This window comes from Nyctereutes procyonoides, unplaced genomic scaffold (assembly GCF_905146905.1).
Source record: "Nyctereutes procyonoides isolate TBG_1078 unplaced genomic scaffold, NYPRO_anot_genome, whole genome shotgun sequence".
Lineage (NCBI taxonomy): Eukaryota > Metazoa > Chordata > Mammalia > Carnivora > Canidae > Nyctereutes > Nyctereutes procyonoides.
The window spans coordinates 17,233,535-17,239,894 of NW_026575147.1; the positions used below are offsets into that span (position 1 = coordinate 17,233,535).

The following is a 6,360-nucleotide window of genomic DNA, read 5'->3' on the forward strand; positions in this document are numbered from 1 at the left end:
TATTAAGGAGTTTAATGTTGATGACCATACAAGGCTCCTGGTTGGGAACCGACAGCCCTACTGGGTTGTCTTCAGACAGCTCAGCAAAAAGGCCAAGAGCAGTGGTTATACTCCTATAATTGCACATTAAGTGATTGGACCAAATAGCTTATACTGTAAGGGTCCCCAAAGAAAAATTTGTAGCATGTGTGACATAGTTTGAATAGAATGGGCAAATTGAGTCTTCCATCCTATTCTTGTGTGTGTGTGTGTGTGTATTTTTTAGTGGGTTCCACACCCAATGTGGGGCTTGAACTCATGAACCTAGCATCGAGTCACATGCTCTATTGACAAAGCCAGCCAGGCGCCCCTATGTTCTATTACTACAGACATGGTTGACCCAACAGGATACAATTCTCAAGCAATTTAATCACTTAGTTCTAGTTATTTCAAGTGCTGAAACTGAAACCATATTTTAGATTAGATTTTATTATTCTCTTAAAAATTTACTTCTCTGTCGTTTCTCCTTTTGTGCCTTTTTAATACTTTTGGCTCTTGAATTCTTGTCTGTTGTTTTTCATCCTTGTTTTTCATACATCTTATTTTATTTGGTCCTTTTTCACTCAGTCTCAATATTAATTTCAACATTTTTTACATCTGATTCACATAAAGTTTAGCAAAATGATTTTCAAGAAACAAACTCCCTTTTTTTTCTATGTCCTTTTGCCCTTCCTCTGCCTCGTCCTCATTTCCCCTTGCTTCTTTCTCCTTTTCCATTTTACTTCGTTTCCCTAGGTGCTGTTTTTGCTTAGGAGTTAATGTAATGCTACAACTTTGCTTCTGTAATCAAGTACTTTAGAATCAATTTATATTGACTATTTTTTAATTTATTTTTTAAAAGATTTTATTTATTCCTGAAAGACACAGAGAGAGGGAGTGAGAGGCAGAGACATAGGTAGAGGGTGAAGCAGGCTCCTCGCAGGGAGCCAGATGTGGGACCTGATCCCGGGACTCCAAGATCATGTCTTGGGTCGAAGGCAGGTGCTCAACTGCTGAGCCACCCAGGCATCCCTATACTGACTATTTTTAGATCACCTTTTAGTGATTTTATACAGTGACCAGTCAAAACAGCTATGCCTCTGCTTTAAGATACATACCCCTTTATAAAAAACTTCAAACAAAGAATTCAAGGACAAGCTCCACTAGTTTGTCTCCTGTATTTAGGGCTTCAGCTATCCTTATATTACTGATAACTCCAAAATATACATGTCTGTCCTCAAACTTGAGGTCCAGGCCCCAACTTTTTGCTGTTTATTGGATATCTGTGTTTGAATAGCCCATAAATACTGCAGTGCATCTAAACCATTACGTCTATTTCGGTACTCTCAAAGTGAGACCTAGACTCTGCTTCCTACTCTAGTTCTAATTTTTAGACTTAACATGCCACCCCTACAAGTCATGGGTTGCATTTAATTCTTCTGTTTTCTCCTTTCACCTCTCAACTGTTAACCAAAATCTGTTTTCTGTAACTACCAAAATATTTTTCATACATCACTTAACTTTCCTTATGGCTTTAGATTCAAGCTGTCATTAAGTTGAACTTGGTCCCTTGTAGTAGATTCCTTACTACTTTCTTTTTTTTTTTTTTAAAGATTTTCTTTTTTTTTTTTTTAATTTTTATTTATTTATGATAGTCACACACAGAGAGAGAGCGAGAGAGGCAGAGACACAGGCTGAGGGAGAAGCAGGCTCCATGCACCGGGAGCCCGACGTGGGATTCGATCCCGGGTCTCCAGGATCGCGCCCCGGGCCAAAGGCAGGCGCCAAACCACTGCGCCACCCAGGGATCCCTCCTTACTACTTTCTTATACATGTTCCTCTTTCAACTCAGTACAATCATATTAATACCAGAAATATTCCTAAAGAGCTAATTGTACCCCTGTTTCCTTTGGAGTAAGATCATCAGTTTGCTTTCACAATCTCGCCCCATGGTATCACTCCAGACTCATCTGCTACCCCTTACCACGTCTTGTTTCTGTCACACTGAATTATCTAGCCTTCTCTAACAGTCAAGCACTTTATCTTTGCCTTGGCTCATTCATACCTTCTCCCCAGACTTTTTAGAAATCCCTATCCTTTTTGCTTTCAACCTACTGAAGTTCTCATTTTTCAAAGACCCAGCACTATAGTCTCCTTTGTATATCCTTCCTAACATTCTCACAGCCTTCTTCTCAGCAACCTGGGAGAAGCTATGGATTCATCCTCTCATAGCAACTGGTTCGTATTTCTAGCGTGGAATTTACAAACAAAATAGTTTTGTAATGTCTCTGCTGTATACTTTGTGAAGTCCCTGAGGTAGACTCCCATCCATTATTATTCATGTGTGTGCAAATCCTTGGCACTTGATATAATGGCTGACCTGGTGGAGGTACTAGGCAAATATTTTCGTAGAATGGGTAAATTGACCATAAACATTTATGCACAAGTTTTCTGGAAATGGGCTGCTCTGTACATCATGGATAAACACATATTTTGAACTAAAGGAGGAGAAAGCCAAAGTGGGATAAAGTGGTATAGGCTTAATAAGGGATGGGAAGAGGGGCGCCTGGGCGCCTCAGTCGGTTAAGCACCTGACTCTTGATTTTGGCTCAGGCCATGATCTCAGGGTTGTGAGATCGATCCCCCAAGACAAGCCCCACATTGGGCTCCACACTGGGTGTGGAGTCTGCTTGAGATGCTCTCTCTCCCTCTCCATCTGGCCATCCCCGTCTTAAATAAGGGATGGGATGGGGAAAACGCACATGAAAACTAAGAACAAAAGAACAACAGGAAGATTCTAGCAATGTATGGTGAACACATTGGAGAAAAAAAAAGAAATACAGCAAATTAAATTGATTCCTTAAACATCTGGAAGGTAAGAAGGTGAAGAGGGAGAAGAAATTAAAATGTGGAGACAAATCTGGCTAGAAGAGAAAGTGCAAAAATCAAATAGACTGGCAGATGTCAGTCTGGAAATGTTTTCAGTTGGCCACAGAGGCATCATGCTGCTATGTTGTGTGGATAATATTAAGTGAGCTTTTCCTGTCACTTAACCCCTTGCCAATTGGTCATCTGAAAAAGTGACTCCAGTTCAATGAAAAATACCTTGACCACCATGCCATATGAAGTTAAGACATATTTTACCATGTTAAACAAACTGTTTGGGGCACCTGGGTGGTTCAGTCAGTTAAGTGTCCAACTCTTGATTTCAGTTCAAGTATGATCTAGGTTGTGAGACTGAGCCCCTTGTGGGACTCCATGCTCAGCACAGAGTCTAAGATCCTCTCTCTCTCTCTTTCTCTCTCTCTCTCTGCCCCTCCCCCCACTCGCACATGCTCAGTAAATAAATAAGTAAATTCCTGAAAAAATATTAAAACATAAAAGAAACTGATTTAAGTCTTAGTTGTGACCAACTGATGGCAATTTGTACCTGCCAAACTTAACCCCAATTGTTCCCTTGCATTTTTTTTTTTTGGTGGGGGGAGCAGCTCACTCTTTATTAATGGAAGGCCCTGGGTCACTTGGAGCTGGTGTACTTGGTGACGGCCTTGGTGCCCTCAGATACAGCATGCTTGGCCAGCTCTCCGGGCAGCAGCAGACGCACCGCTGTCTGGACCTCCCAGGATGTCAGTGTGGTCCGGCCTGAATACCGAGCCAGCCAGGCAGCCTCACCAGCCAGCCGTTCAAACACATCGTTCACAAATGAGTTCATGATGCTCATGGCCTTGGAAGAGATCCGATGTCCGGGTGCACCTGCTTTAGCACCTTGTAGATATACATCGAGTAGGTTTCCTTGCTCTGGCTATGCCTTTTGGACTTCTTATCACCAGAACCACGGCCCCTGCGGCCCCCGGACTGCGGCTGCTGCCCATGCTCAGCGCCCATCCTCCTGCTGCCTACTGTGTAGGCAGTGAGGATTGTTGGGCTGGGCATGCTGAGGCAGGTAGTAAGACCTATAAAAGTAAGGACTGAAGAGCATATCTATTTGTATGCCTTTTGTTTGGCCATTTACATCAACATGGAGAGCATTTATTTGCATACTTGAGAATTAAAGTACTTTGATTCTCAAGCTGGTTTTTCTTGATTGTTTTCACATATATTTTTTTCATTTTGACACTACTTTTTCTTTCACCTTTCTCAAAACTCAGCTTTCCCCAATAGTAGAGTTGGGACTGAATATCACAAAAGTCTGCTTGCTAAAGATGCCTTTAAAAAAAAAGAAAAGATGCTAAGGAACTTCCAAACAAAAGTTTAAGAAATTCTGCTGTAGCCAGTCCGGTTGCTTGTGGGATTTATGTAGATATGTTTGTTTTTGTCATTTTGGCTACAATAACAATATAGCCTTGCTTGGATTATATACGGAGCAGTGTATTTATTTTCCATCAGTTAGGTAAACAGTGTAGTGTAAAATGGACATTAACTGAAGAAGGATAGAGATTTGTATGAAACCGCAGCAGAGACAAACTACTGCTGTCACATACAGCAATGGTCTGTTGGGCGAGGGGGGAGGGTAGAAAACACTGTACAGAGAGACAGGAGATTTGGTTTCTAAACCCAGCTTGCCAGTCTGCAGCTGTAAGACTTCAGGTTACTTAGGCACCATGTGCTTCAGTTTCCTATGGTTGGAAAATAGGAATGATATCTGCCTCACCTACTTCATGTGGACTTTATCATGAAGATAAAGGAGGTAAAAATGCAATAATGGTCATGAAGTTTTTCTGAACCATAAAGTGACCTGTAAGTCCCACACTATATCACTATTATTACTATTCCTACTGTTCAAGGGAATCACTGGTGTTCAGTGCAATTCTGTTTGTTTTTCTGGAAACTAACGACCTCGTTCTGTAATAATTTTAGTACTGATAGGGCGGTTTCCTGGTCTGCTTTTGTTGCAGAAGAATTTAGAAATCTTTAGCACAGTCCATTTCTCAGGCTATGATTTCATGTTCCCAGAAGAGGGCAGCAAAACTCCAATCTGAAGACCGCGACTTCCTCAAAGTGTCTAACAGTTTCCCTGAGGGGAAAACAGCTATACTGTACAAGAGAAGAGCCTTTAAAAAATGATGGTCTTTAAGTGACAGACAAGACAAATCTCATTGTTATAAATAAATACCATAACAGAAATTCACTCATTTAAAATAACTTTTTGCCTTTTCTCTTGCCTCTGAAAAAATAATTTGGGCAATTTCTTCAATCTCATTTCTTAAAAAAAAAAAATTATTTATTTATTTATTCATGAGAGACACAGAAAGAGAGAGAGAGGCAGAGACAGGCAGAGGGAGAAGCAGGCTCCATGCAGGGAGCCCGATCCCGGGTCCCCAGGATCACGCCCTGGGCTGAAGGCCGTGCTAAACCGCTGAGCCACCCGGGCTGCCCTTTAATCTCGTTTTAATGATTTGACTTGCACGACTAAAAACCTCTAGCTGTGTTTTTCCAGTTAACCCCAGATTTTTAGATCCCACATAGCACCAGTTTCTAAACAATTAAACAAGAGGAAAGGAAGTTGTTCTAGGCCCAATTCTTTCCATTTTAGAGGCCTGGCTAAGTCCAAAGAATGATTTCCAACAGTGTCTAAATATGTCTGTCATAACATGTGTCTGTGTCACTCAGAGCAAATGTCATCTGTATCTAATATTTCTTGTTCTTTCATTATTCAAATTTGTTTGAAAATATCTTTGTGCTTTTATACTTTGTGACAGGGATCCCTGGGTGGCACAGCGGTTTGGCGCCTGCCTTTGGCCCAGGGCGCGATCCTGGAGACCCGGGATCGCATCCCACGTCGGGCTCCCGGTGCATGGAGCCTGCTTCTCCCTCTGCCTGTGTCTCTGCCTCTCTCTCTCTCTCTCTCTCTCTGTGTGTGACTATCATAAAAAAAATTAAAAAAAATTTATACTTTGTGACAGCATCAGCAGTTAATATTTAAACTGTTCCTTTTAAAAACAAAAAAAATTTTTTTGAGAGAGAACAAACACAAGCGGGGGGGCGGGAGGGACAGAGGGAGAGGGAGAGGATCTCAAGCAGGCTCCACGCTCAGCACAAAACTTGACATGGGACTGGATCCCAGAACCCTGAGACCATGACCTGAGCTGAAACCAAGAGTCAGATGCTTTCCCAACTAAACCACACAAGCACCCCTGAACTGTTCTCAAATAGCATGGTAAGGTGCCTTCCTACATGTTTTCATGTATGTTGATAGCCATTATGCCCATCTTATAGATATATTTTCTCATTTGTGATTAGAGTTGCTGTTCTCTTCTTGAAAAGTGCAGGCAGAGGCCCCTTGTGGCAAGAGAGTCCTGGGGTGGATATTTTCTCTCCCCTAATAAGTGGTGGTACAAAAGC

At 41.7% G+C, this 6,360-nt stretch overlaps 1 pseudogene; it reads right to left on the bottom strand.

Moving 5' to 3' along the window:
• Nucleotides 1-1,609: 1,609 nt before the first annotated feature.
• Nucleotides 1,610-4,465, bottom strand: LOC129501393 (histone H2B type 2-K1-like; annotated as a pseudogene).
• Between the last annotated feature and the right edge of the window lie 1,895 nt (nt 4,466-6,360).